The 13,660-nt window shown below is 41.1% G+C and overlaps 1 protein-coding gene and 1 non-coding gene across 2 annotated transcripts in view; both read left to right on the top strand.

Annotated features, from left to right (window-relative positions):
* Positions 1 to 13,660, top strand: part of CUNH10orf67 (chromosome unknown C10orf67 homolog) — a 157,705-nt gene that overhangs the window by 46,020 nt on the left and 98,025 nt on the right. The gene's annotated exons all lie outside the window — the stretch shown is intronic.
* On the top strand, positions 10,704 to 10,810 carry LOC116477080 (U6 spliceosomal RNA). The gene has a single exon (XR_004250338.1). It is a non-coding gene; the product is annotated as a U6 spliceosomal RNA (small nuclear RNA).

Below are 13,660 nucleotides of genomic sequence, written 5' to 3'. Positions count from 1 at the left end.
GACCCGAGGCCCAACGAGGACTCCAAAAGATTGTTAAGGACCTAAAAGCCCAATGCCTAGTAAAACCATGCAATAGCCCGTGTAATACTCCAATTTTAGGAGTACAGAAACCCAACGGACAGTGGAGGTTAGTGCAAGATCTCAGGATTATCAATGAGGCTGTTGTTCCTCTATACCCTGCTATACCTAACCCTTGTACTCTGCTTTCCCAAATACCAGAGGAAACAGAGTGGTTTACAGTCCTGGACCTTAAGGATACCTTTTTCTGCATCCTTGTACATCCTGACTCTCAATTCTTGTTTGCCTTTGAAGATCCTTCAAACTCAATGTCTCAACTCACCTGGACTGTTTTACCCCAAGGGTTCAGGGATAGCCCTCATCTATTTGGCCAGGCATTAGCCCAAGTCTTGAGCCAGTTCTCATACCTGGACACTCTTGTCCTTCAGTACATGGATGATTTACTTTTAGCCACCCATTCAGAAACCTTGTGCCATCAAGCCACCCAAGCGCTCTTAAATTTCCTCACTACCTGTGGCTACAAGGTTTCCAAACCAAAAGCTCAGCTCTGCTCACAGCAGGTTAAATACTTAGGGCTAACATTATCCAAAGGCACCAGGGCCCTCAGTGAGGAACGTATCCAGCCTATACTGGCTTATCCTCATCCCAAAACCCTAAAGCAGCTAAGAGGGTTCCTTGGCATAACAGGTTTCTGCCGAATATGGATTCCCAGGTACGGCGAAATAGCCAGACCATTATATACACGAATTAAGGAAACTCAGAAAGCCAATACCCATTTAGTAAGATGGACACCTGAAGCAGAAGTGGCTTTCCAGGCCCTAAAGAAGGCCCTAACCCAAGCCCCAGTGTTAAGCTTGCCAATGGGGCAAGACTTTTCTTTATATGTCACAGAAAAAAACAGGAATAGCTCTAGGAGTCCTCACACAGGTCTGAGGGATGAGCTTGCAACCTGTGGCATACCTGAGTAAGGAAATTGATGTAGTGACAAAGGGTTGGCCTCATTGTTTTTATTTTTTGTTTGTTTGTTTGAGACAGAGTCTCACTCTGTCGCCCAGGCTGAAGTGCAGTGGCGCCATCTCGGCTCACTGCAAGCTCCGCCTCCCGGGTTCACACCATCCTCCTTCCTCAGCCTCCCGAATAGCTGGGACTACAGGTGCACACTGCCACGCCCAGCTAATTTTTTGTATTTTTAGTAGAGATGGGGTTTCACTGTGTTTGCCAGGGTGGTCTCAATCTCCTGACCTTGTGTCCACCCACCTCGGCCTCCCAAAGTGCTGGGATTATAGGCATGAGCCACCACACCCGGCCGGGTTGGCCTCGTTGTTTATGGGTAGTGGCAGCAGTAGCAGTCTTAGTATCTGAAGCAGTTAAAATAATACAGGGAAGAGATCTTACTGTGTGGACATCTTATGATGTGAATGGCATACTCACTGCTAAAGGAGACTTGTGGCTGTCAGACAACTGTTTACTTAAGTATCTATTACTTGAAGGGCCAGTGCTGTGACTGCGCACTTGTGCAACTCTTAACCCAGCCACATTTCTTCCAGACAAAGAAGAAAAGATAGAACATAACTGTCAACAAGTAACTGCTCAAACCTATGCCACTCGAGGGGACCTTTTAGAGGTTCCCTTGACTGATCCCGACCTCAACTTGTGTACTGATGGAAGTTCCTTTGTAGAAAAAGAACTTCAAAAAGCGGGGTATGCAGTTGTCAGTGAGAATGGAATACTTGAAAGTAATCCCCTCACTCCAGGAACTAGTGCTCAGCTGGTAAAACTAATAGCCCTCACTTGGGCACTAGAATTAAGAGAAGGAAAAAGGGTGAATATATATACAGACTAGTATGCTTACCTAGTCCTCCATGCCCATGCAGCAATATGGAGAGAAAGGGAATTCCTAACTTCTAAGGGATCACCTATCAAACATCAGGAAGCCATTAGGGAAATATTATTGGCTGTACAGAAACCTGAATAGGTGGCAGTCTTATACTGCCGGGGTCATCAGAAAGGAAAGGAAAGGAAATAGAAAGGAACTGCCAAACAGATATTGAAGCTAAAAGAGCCACAAGGTAGGACCCTCCATTAGAAATGCTTATAGAAGGGGACCCCGAGTATGGGGTAATCCCCTCCAGGAAACCAAGCCCCAGTACTCAGAAGAAGAAATAGAATGGGGAACCTCACGAGGACATAGTTGCCTTCCCTCAGGATGGCTAGCCACGGAAGAAGGAAAAATACTTTTGCCTGCAGCTAACCAATGGAAATTACTTAAAACCCTTCACCAAACCTTTCACTTAGGCATTAATAGCACTCATCAGGTGGCCAAATTATTATTTACTGGACCAGGCCTTTTCAAAACTATCAAGCAGATAGTCAGGGCCTTTCAAGCGTGCCAAAGAAATAATCCCCTGCACTGCAGGCCATACATTTCAATTCCTGTATCTTTAACCTCCTTGTTAAGTTTGTCTCTTCCAGAATAGAAGCTGTAAAACTACAAATCATTCTTCAAATGGAGCCCCAGATGCAGTCTATGACTAAGATCTACCACAGACCCCTGGACCGGCCTGCTAGCCCATGCTCCGATGTTAATGACATCAAAGGCACCCCTTCCGAGGAAATCTCAACTGCGCGACCCCTACTACACCCCAATTCAGCAGGAAGCACTTAGAGCGGTCGTCGGCCAACCTCCCCAACAGCACTTGGGTTTTCCTGTTGAGAGGGGGCACTGAGAGACAGGACTAGCTGGATTTCCTAGGCCGACTAAGAATCCCTAAGCCTAGCTGGGAAGGTGAGTGCTTCCACCTTTAAACACGAGGTTTGCAACTTAGCTCACACCAGACCAATCAGATAGTAAGGAGAGCTCACTAAAATGCTAATTAGGCAAAAACAGGAGGTAAAGAAATAGCCAATCATCTGTTGCCTGAGAGCACAGTGGGAGGGACAATGATCAGGATATAAACCCAAGCATTCGAGCTGGCAATGGCTACCCTCTTTGGGTCCCTTCCCTTTGTATGGGAGCCTTGTTTCCACTCTATTTCACTCTATTAAACCTTGCAACTGCAAAAAAAAAATACACAGAAATATCGACACATGCATACAGGAAAATCTGAAAAGTTACATGTCAAAATGTTAACACTAGGAAGAAACACTTATGGGTTGCTCATGCCTTTGAATACAATCTATGGTTTATCTAAATCCCTCACTAGTACTCTTATTTAAAACTTCAACGTTATAAGAGATAATGAATCAAACACAAACCATTCTAAAGGATCGTATTTAATCTGGTTTAAATGTTTGCTTTCAGTGTTTACTTTGTTAATCTATGAGAAATCTTTATATCTAGAAAAAATTGAGCACCTTCTAAGCAATACAGTATTGTGTCAATAGCATAGATCTAATAAAGTTGAATATTAATTTTTGTATATATCTTGGACTAGGAAGCACATTCAATTTTTGCATTTGCCTTTGAAAAACCTTTTCTTGGGTTTACATTTACTTTTACTTTTTGAAGAGAACAGTTTAATAGAAAAGACTAAAAACTGTAATAGTTCTCTTTTAATCCTACCTCAGCCAAAGACATCCAGTGTAGATGTGGCAAGGCAATTTTGATCCATTTATTTCCCATTTGTGAAATGCAACATGATACCCACCTGGCTAAAGTAGAGAGTTATGAAAAGAACACCTGCTGTGTTGAATGTAAATTGCTTCAAGTTCTTTGAAGAAATATTCATGTATCAATTCAGATATTATAAGGAAATGCACAAATCCTTATGGCCATCAGTTTGTATTCCATAAAATGTACCAAACAGATCTCTGGACTGTTGAGAACATCCCAATTGGGTAAGACAGCTCCCTATACTCTGGAAATGTTTACACCTCTAACTTTTCTCTTCAGCTGGTTACCTGGCCCAGCTGGACATTCTGGGGAAAGCGTGAGAATGGGCTGTGGCTTTGTGAAGAGGAGAGCAGGTGGGAGCCACACCGGCTCATGTGTAAGCAGGTTGTTCTCTGCCTTTCAATGGCATCCAGAATACCCTGGTTATTCCAACGTAATTAGTCCCCAAAGAGCACATTAGAATTTCTGTAAACACTCTTAAGATTTGAGGAAGGTGAGGTGATTCTGATTAATGGGGTGTATGGATTTCTCCTGGAGACCCCAACAAAGCACAGGGCTCTGCTCTCCCCTCCTGACTGAGGGTGATGGAAAGCATACGTGTCACCATTTCTTTTTTTTTTTTTTAGTGTAATTTGAATCTTCACTAATACTATATATATATTTTTTATTATTATACTTTAAGTTTTAGGGTACATGTGCACAATGTGCAGGTTTGTTACATATGTATCCATGTGCCATGTTGGTGTGCTGCACCCATTAATTCGTCATTTAGCATTAGGTATATCTCCTAATGCTGTCCCTCCCCCCTCCTCCCACCCCACAACAGTCCCCGGAGTGTGATGTTCCCCTTCCTGTGTCCATGTGTTCTCACTGTTCAATTCCCACCTATGAGTGAGTACATGCGGTGTTTGGTTTTTTGTCCTTGTGATAGTTTACTGAGAATGATGGTTTCCAGTTTCATCCATGTCCCTACAAAGGACATGAACTCATCATTTTTTATGGCTGCATAGTATTCCATGGTGTATATGTGCCACATTTTCTTAACCCAGTCTATCGTTGTTGGACATTTGGGTTGGTTCCAAGTCTTTGCTATTGTGAATAGTGCCGCAATAAACATACATCTGCATGTGTCTTTATAGTAGCATGATTTATAGTCCTTTGGGTATATATCCAGTAATGGGATGGCTGGGTCAAATGGTATTTCTAGTTCTAGATCCCTGAGGAATCGCCACACTGACTTCCAAAATGGTTGAACTAGTTTACAGTCCCACCAACAGTGTAAAAGTGTTCCTATTTCTCCACATCCTCTCCAGCACCTGTTGTTTCCTGACTTTTTAATGATGGCCATTCTAACTGGTGTGAGATGATATCTCATTGTGGTTTTGATTTGCATTTCTCTGATGCCCAGTGACGATGAGCATTTTTTCATGTGTTTTTTGGCTGCATAAATGTCTTCTTTTGAGAAGTGTCTGTTCATGTCCTTTGCCCACTTTTTGATGGGATTGTTTGTTTTTTTCTTGTAAATTTGTTTGAGTTCATTGTAGATTCTGGATATTAGCCCTTTGTCAGATGAGTAGGTTGCAAAAATTTTCTCCCATTTTGTAGGCTGCCTGTTCACTCTGATGGTGGTTTCTTTTGCTGTGCAGAAGCTCTTTAGTTTAATTAGATCCCATGTGTCAATTTTGGCTTTTGTTGCCATTGCTTTTGGTGTTTTAGACATGAAGTCCTTGCCCATGCCTATGTCCTGAATGGTATTGCCTAGGTTTTCTTCTAGGGTTTTTATGGTTTTAGGTCTAACATGTACGTCTTTAATCCATCTCAAATTAATTTCTGTATAAGGTGTAAGGAAGGGATCCAGTTTCAGCTTTCTACATATGCCTAGCCAGTTTTCCCAGCACCATTTATTAAATAGGGAATCATTATCCCATTACTTGTTTTTGTCAGGTTTGTCAAAGATCAGATAGTTGTAGATATGCGGCATTATTCCTGAGGGCTCTGTTCTGTTCCATTGATCTATGTCTCTGTTTTGGTACCAGTACCATGCTGTTTTGATTACTGTAGCCTCGTGGTATAGTTTGAAGTCAGGTAGCATGATACCTCCAGCTTTGTTCTTTTGGCTTAGGATTGACTTGGCGATGCAGGCTCTTTTTTGGTTCCATATGAACTTTAAAGTAGTTTTTTCCAATTCTGTGAAGAAAGTCATTGGTAGCTTGATGGGGATGGTATTGAATCTATACATTACCTTGGGCAGTATGGCCATTTTCACGATATTGATTCTTCCAACCCATGAGCATGGAATGTTCTTCCATTTGTTTGTATCCTCTTTTATTTCATTGAGCAGTGGTTTGTAGTTCTCCTTGAAGAGGTCCTTCACGTCCCTTGCAAGTTGGATTCCTAGGTATTTTATTCTCTTTGAAGCAATTGTGAATGGGAGTTCACTCATGATTTGGCTCTCTATTTGTCTGTGATTGGTGTACAAGAATGCTTGTGATTTTTGTACATTGATTTTTTATCCTGAGACTTTGCTGAAGTTGCTAATCAGCTTAAGGAGATTTTGGGCTGAGACAATGGGGTTTTCTAGATATACAATCATGTCATCTGCAAACAGGGACAATTTGACTTCCTCTTTTCCTAATTGAATCCCTTTATTTCCTTCTCCTGCCTGATTGCCCTGGCCAGAACTTCCAACACTATGTTGAATAGGAGTGGTGAGAGAGGGCATCCCTGTCTTGTGCCAGTTTTCAAAGAGAGTGCTTCCAGTTTTTGCCCATTCAGTATGATATTGGCTGTGGGTTTGTCATAGATAGCTCTTATTATTTTGAGATACGTCCCATCGATACCTAATTTATTGAGAGTTTTTAGCATGAAGGTTGTTGAATTTTGTCAAAGGCCTTTTCTGCATCTATTGAGATAATCATGTGGTTTTTGTCTTTGGTTCTGTTTATATGCTGGATTACATTTATTGATTTGCATATGTTGAACCAGCCTTGCATCCCAGGGATGAAGCCCACTTGATCATGGTGTATAAGCTTTTTGATGTGCTGCTGGATTCAGTTTGCCAGTATCTTATTGAGGATTTTTGCATCAATGTTCATCAAGGATATTGGTCTGAAATTCTCTTTTTTGGTTATGTCTCTGCCCGGCTTTGGTATCAGGATGATGCTGGCCTCATAAAATATGTTAGGGAGGATTCCCTCTTTTTCTATTGATTTGAATAGTTTCAGAAGGAATGGTACCAGTTCCTCCTTGTACCTCTGGTAGAATTTGGCTGTGAATCCATCAGGTCCTGGCCTCTTTTTTGTTGGTATGCTATTGATTATTGCCACAATTTCAGAGCCTGTTATTGGGCTATTCAGAGATTCAACTTCTTCCTGGTTTAGTTTTGGGAGGGTGTATTTGTCGAGAAATTTATCCATTTCTTCTAGATTTTCTAGTTTATTTGCATAGAGGTGTTTGTAGTATTCTCTGGTGGTAGATTGCATTTCTGTGGGATCGGTGGTGATATCCCCTTTATCATTTTTTATTGCATCTATTTGATTCTTCTCTCTTTTCTTCTTTATTAGTCTTGCTAGCGGTCTATCAATTTTGTTGATCTTTTCAAAAAACCAGCTCCTGGATTCATTAATTTTTTGAAGGGTTTTTTGTGTCTCTATTTCCTTCAGTTCTGCTGTGATTTTAGTTATTTCTTGCCTTCTGCTAGCTTTTGAATGTTTGCTCTTGCTTTTCTGGTTCTTTTAATTGTGATGTTAGGGTGTCAATTTTGGATCTTTCCTGCTTTCTCTTGTGGGCATTTAATGCTATAAATTTCCCACTACACACTGCTTTGAATGTGTCCCAGAGATTCTGGTATGTTGTGTCTTTGTTCTCATTGGTTTCAAAGAACATCTTTATTTCTGCCTTCATTTCGTTATGTACCCAGTAGTCATTCAGGAGCAGGTTGTTCAGTTTCCATGTAGTTGAGCGGTTTTGAGTGAGTTTCTTAATCCTGAGTTCTAGTTTGATTGCACTGTGGTCTGAGAGACAGTTTGTTATAATTTCTGTTCTTTTACATTTGCTGAGGAGAGCTTTACTTCCAACTATGTGGTCAATTTTGGAATAGGTGTGGTGTGGTGCTGAAAAAAATGTATATTCTGTTGATTTGGGGTGGAGAGTTCTGTAGATGTCTATTAGGTCCGCTTGGTGCAGAGCTGAGTTCAATTCCTGGGTATCCTTGTTAAATTTCTGTCTCGTTGATCTGTCTAATGTTGACAGTGGGGTGTTAAAATCTCCCATTATTATTGTGTGGGAGTCTAAGTCTCTTTGTAGGTCACTCAGGACTTGCTTTATGAATCTGGGTGCTCCTGTATTGGGTGCATATATATTTAGGATAGTTAGCTCTTCTTCTTGAATTGATCCCTTTACCATTATGTAATGGCCTTCTTTGTCTCTTTTGATCTTTGTTGGTTTAAAGTCTATTTTATCAGAGACTAGGATTGCAACCCCTGCCGTTTTTTGTTTTCCATTTGCTTGATAGATCTTCCTCCATCCCTTTATTTTGAGTCTATGTGTGTCTGTGCACGTGAGATGGGTTTCCTGAATGCAGCACACTGATGGGTCTTGACTCCTTATCCAATTTGCCAGTCTGTGTCTTTTAATTGGAGCATTTAGCCCATTTACATTTAAAGTTAATATTGTTATGTGTGAATTTGATCCTGTCATTATGATGTTAGCTGGTTATTTTGCTCGTTAGTTGATGTAGTTTCTTCCTAGCCTCGATAGTCTTTACAATTTGGCATGTTTTTGCAGGGGCTGGTACCAGTTGTTCCTTTCCATGTTTAGTGCTTCCTTCAGGAGTTCTTTTAGGGCAGGCCTGGTGGTGACAAAATCTCTCAGCATTTGCTTGTCTGTAAAGTATTTTATTTCTCCTTCACTTATGAAGCTTAGTTTGGCTGGATATGAAATTCTGGGTTGAAAATTCTTTTCTTTAAGAATGTTGAATATTGGCCCTCACTCTCTTCTGGCTTGTAGAGTTTCTGCTGAGAGATCAGCTGTTAGTCTGATGGGCTTCCCTTTGTGGGTAACCCACCCTTTCTCTCTGGCCACCCTTAACATTTTTTCTTTCATTTCAACTTTGGTGAATCTGACAATTATGTGTCTTGGGGTTGCTCTTCTCAAGGAGTATCTTTGTGGCATTCTCTGTATTTCCTGAATCTGAATGTTGGCCTGCCTTGCTTGATTGGGGAAGTTCTCCTGGATAATATCTTGCAGAGTGTTTTCCAACTTGGTTCCATTCTCCCTGTCACTTTCAGGTACACCAATCAGACGTAGGTTTGGTCTTTTCACATAGTCCCATATTTCTTGGAGGCTTTGTTCATTTCTTTTTATTCTTTTTTCTCTAAACTTCCCTTCTTACTTCATTTCATTCATTTCATCTTCCATCACTGATACCCTTTCTTCCAGTTGATCGCATTGGCTACAGAGGCTTCTGTATTCCTCACGTAGTTCTCGAAACTTGGCTTTCAGCTCCATCAGCTCCTTTAAGCACTTCTCTGCATTGGTCATTTTAGTTATACATTCGTCTCATTTTTTTTCAAAGTTTTTAACTTCTTTGCCATTGGTTTGAATTTCCTCCTGTAGCTTGGAGTAATTTGATTGTCTGAAGCCTTCTTCTCTCAACTTGTCAAAGTCATTCTCCGTCCAGCTTTGTTCTGTTGCTGGTGAGGAAATGCATTCCTTTGGAGGAGGAGAGGCACTCTGCTTTTTAGAGTTTCCGTTTTTTCTGCTCTGTTTGCTCCCCATCTTTGTAGTTTTTTCTACTTTTGGTCTTCGATGATGGTGATGTACAGATGGGTTTTTGGTGTGGATGTCCTTTCTGTTTGTTAGTTTTCCTTCTACCAGACAGGACCCTCAGCTGCAGGTCTGTTGGAGTTTGCTAGAGGTCCACTCCAGACCCTGTTTGCCTGGGTGTCAGCAGCAGTGGCTGCAGAACAGTGGATTTTTGTGAACTGCAAATTCAGCTGTCTGATCGTTCGTCTGGAAGTTTTGTCTCATAGGAGCACCTGGCTGAGTGAGGTGTCAGTCTGTCCCTACTGGGGGGTGCCTCCCAGTTAGGCTGCTCGGGGGTCAGGGACCCCCTTTAGGAGGCAGTCTGCCCATTCTCAGATCTCCAGCTGTGTGCTGGGAGAACCACTACTCTCTTCAAAGCTGTCAGACAGGGACATTTAAATCTGCAGAGGTTAATGCTGACTTTTTGTTTGTCTGTACCCTGCCCCCAGAGGTGGAGCCTACAGAGGCAGGCAGGCATCCTTGAGCTGTGGTGGGCTCCACCCAGTTCGAGCTTTCTGGCTGCTTTGTTTACCTAAGCAAGCCTGGGCAATGGCGGGCGCCCCTCCCCCAGCCTCACTGCCTTCTTGCAGTTTGATCTCAGACTGCTATGCTAGCAATCAGTGAGACTTCATGGGTGTAGGACCCTCCGAGCCAGGTGCGGGACACAAGCTCCTGGTGTGCCGTTTTCCAAGCCCGTTGGAAAAGCGCAGTATTAGGGTGGGAGTGACCTGATTTTCCAGGTGCCGTCTGTCACCCCTTTCTTTGACTAGGAAAGGGAACTCCCTGACCCCTTGCCCTTCTGGAGTGAGACAATGCCTCGCCCTACTTTGGCTCGGCTTGCACACGGTGCGCTAAACTGACTGTCCTGCACCCACTGTTTGGCACTCCCTAGTGAGATGAACCTGGTACCTCAGATGGAAATGCAGAAATCACCTGTCTTCTGCGTTGCTCACGCTGGGAGCTGTAGACTGGAGCTGTTCCTATTCGGCCATCTTGGCTCCACCTCCACGTGTCACCATTTCAAGAACACGGACGTGAATGCCACAAAGGCAGATCATAGCTTATATCAAATAAAATGAAACACACTTTTTTTCTACATTCTCTAAGAACAAACTTTCCGAAAACCTTAAGTTCTAGATCTTTTTATTTGAAATTTCATCTGATTCAACTGCCCCCTCTAGTGGTATTTTAAAAACGCTTGGGACACCAAGTCTCAAATTAGATTGGGAACACGGAATTTGGAAAGACAATTAAAAATTTCAAAGTAGTGCTCGCTTCGGCAGCACATATACTAAAATTGGAACGATACAGAGAAGATTAGCATGGCCCCTGCGGAAGGATGACACACAAATTCGTGAAGCATTCCATATTTAAAAAACAAACAAACAAAAACAAAAAAAAAACAAGCTTTAGTTTACAGTTATCTAGTTTACTCTTACTGATTATCAAATTACTTCGATAGCTTTATAATTAATAAGTAGTTGTAATTTCTCATCTCCAGATGGGAACATCCTGAATGTTGAATTTTTCCAAGAGCAACTTCATTCAAGGGATGAAATGTTCAGGTTTTATTCGGTGGGAAATCAATGTGACTCAGCTGCATACCATTGTAGTCATCAGGTTTCCATGCTGTCCGTTAGCTAATCCTCTTGAGAATTTATAAAGGAGGTTAGCCTTTATGTCTCTGTAATTGTGTGTGTGTTTCTGTGTGTGTGTGTGTGTGTGTGCGTGCCTGTGCATGTGTTTTAATTTCAACTGGAGCTGGCATTTTGAATAGACTTTTCATTTTTCTTTCTTATCCCAACACTGATGAGCCCTGCAACCATCACCCACCTACCTTTTATGCTGAGCATATCTGCTTGTTGCTGACAGCTCTGAAACAGAGCTGTCATTCAAGAGTGGCAGCTCTGCAGGGTTGCACTGCCCAGAGTGCCACTTTCCTGGTTGTCACTCATTGGGAAAGCACCTGCTCTTCTCTGTGACTGTCATGAGGCATGGGCTTGCATCAGAACTCTGCTCCTCCCCAGAAAATTGAGATGTCTAATTCAATGGAGCCCGTGGAGGGGAAACTGCTGAGAAGGCACAGAAAGTGCTCTGAAGCAGGACTTCTCAGACTTTACCGCTCACATGCATCACCTGCAGATCTCGTTAGATGCAGACTCTGACACAGTAGCCCTGGGTTGGGCCTGAGGGGGCTGCATTTCTAATCAGTTCCCAGGTGATGCTGAGGCTCCTGGTCCATGGACCACATTTGAGGAGCAAAGCTCCCAAGTACACCTGTTTTCCAAAATGATTCTTTTGAGATTCAATTTGGGATTCAGTTTGTAATTCTATGCATCTTGTGAATATTCACAAAAGATATAGCACATATGCCACCACCTGAAGTCCTAGTTTTTATAATATGAAAGAAAAACTTGAGATTGGTAAGTTTCTTTACAATTTTGAAATTCCAGAATGATCATGGATTACACACAGTCTCTCTTAGAATATAGTGTGGTTTAAACGGCTACATCCAGTTAACTGCCTTTTAATGATCTCCATCCTTCTTAACCTCATTTTATTAATGCAGTTTATTTTTTAAAAGTCTCCTGGTTTAAGCAAGCACAATCTAGCAGTGTGGGCAGATGGCAGAAGGAACACCACCACAAAACCTGCCACTCAGAGTGTAACAGAGGACCATAGCAGCTCAGAAGGATCCCTTTGTTCATTTTGCTAATGAGTGTCCTCATTGCTGTGGGCGTCTGAATAGTTAATTACTTGCAGTTCCCGCAGCTGACAGATGGTGGGGACAGAGCTAAGGGTTAACCTCGGAAGAACAGGGGTTGTGGATTGATATGTGAAGGACAAACCCCCGGATTTAACGTGTTTTCCTTGCGTCCTGCTTTCATACAAAGAAATTCTTAGAACGCGTAGTTAGGTATTAGTTGCTACCATTTGTAAATTTTACACTTCATCTGATGAATTCAAATAGTTCTTCTTTAGTTTATGAGAATCGGGTGCTCTGTGGATGTTCATATTCTGCCACTGTTAGGAAAAGTATGCTTAAGCCTATTAAGGCCAGTATTGTTTATTTCTTTCCACAAAAAAAAAAAAACCTTTTAGTCTATAAATGCATTCTGTGATGGTCTCAAATTGAACAATGTGGGACAAGAAATTAATGACTGGGATTCTTCTTTTATTAAGAAAACAGTGTTGTTTATTAACTACTTACTAGGTTTGTTAGTTCTCATTAGTTAAGATGAATTGGGCTCAAATAATTTAAATGAAATGGTGAATCAAAGTCATGAAGGTTTGTAATTGAGCTTAGTGCAAAATTTAAGAATGTATTTTAAATATTACTAACTCTTAAACCACACACATATATATATATACCATACGTAATTTCATTAGTAAGTCACTTGTTTTAAAGGACTTATTAATGTACTTATTAATGTACTACAAAAAATTTAAATCACTTCTTTTTCTTTAAAACTGTTATGGGGAAAATATTTTAATAATTTACTTCCACATATCCTTAAACTTAAATGAAAGTGTAGTTCCAAAGGGAAATCGGTCGAGAGAAATTATCTTGTTTTCGAGGGAAGATTTTATTTTTATTTATTGCCATGATGGAATTACTGTAAAAAGAATAAGTTATAATTCACCTGCGATGACCTTAAGTTCAAAAGTATTTTTAATGTCTATAGTAATTTTGAACAAGGCATGTAGAATCTTCTATCTCCTTTGGCATAATAATATTTTGAGATTGCATAATCTGTTTAATATCGTACCACAATAAAGTATAAAGTTCTGCACCAGCTCCCCCAATCCATTACATCTTAATTTTTTTTTTAATGTGTGGCAGTAAAATCTAGACAACCATAAGGGAGGATATTCAGATGTTTTCAATAGCTTTGAAACAGACAAGAAGAAGAAGGCAAAAAAAAAAAAAAAAAAAAAAGAGTAGCTGTCCCAATAAGCGCGTCTATTGCGTAAGAAAAAGCTCTCCCATAATGGACATGGCAAGATTTAAACAAAAGACGCACATAATAAAAATGTAAATGAGTTTGCTTTACTAAAACTATAACTTTAAAGTCTTTTGTTGTAAGTTATCCTGAAACCTTCTTACAAGGTAATCACTGTTTGCATAGAGATTTAAACCGAAGTCTTCAATAGCATTAAACGCCTGCACAGACCCCGTGTGACAAGCATGCAAAGCCATGTTAATGTTCAGAATATGAATTG

This window comes from Hylobates moloch, unplaced genomic scaffold (genome assembly GCF_009828535.3).
Source record: "Hylobates moloch isolate HMO894 unplaced genomic scaffold, HMol_V3 SCAFFOLD_2, whole genome shotgun sequence".
Classification (NCBI taxonomy): domain Eukaryota; kingdom Metazoa; phylum Chordata; class Mammalia; order Primates; family Hylobatidae; genus Hylobates; species Hylobates moloch.
This window is presented reverse-complemented; position numbering and strand designations above follow the sequence as displayed.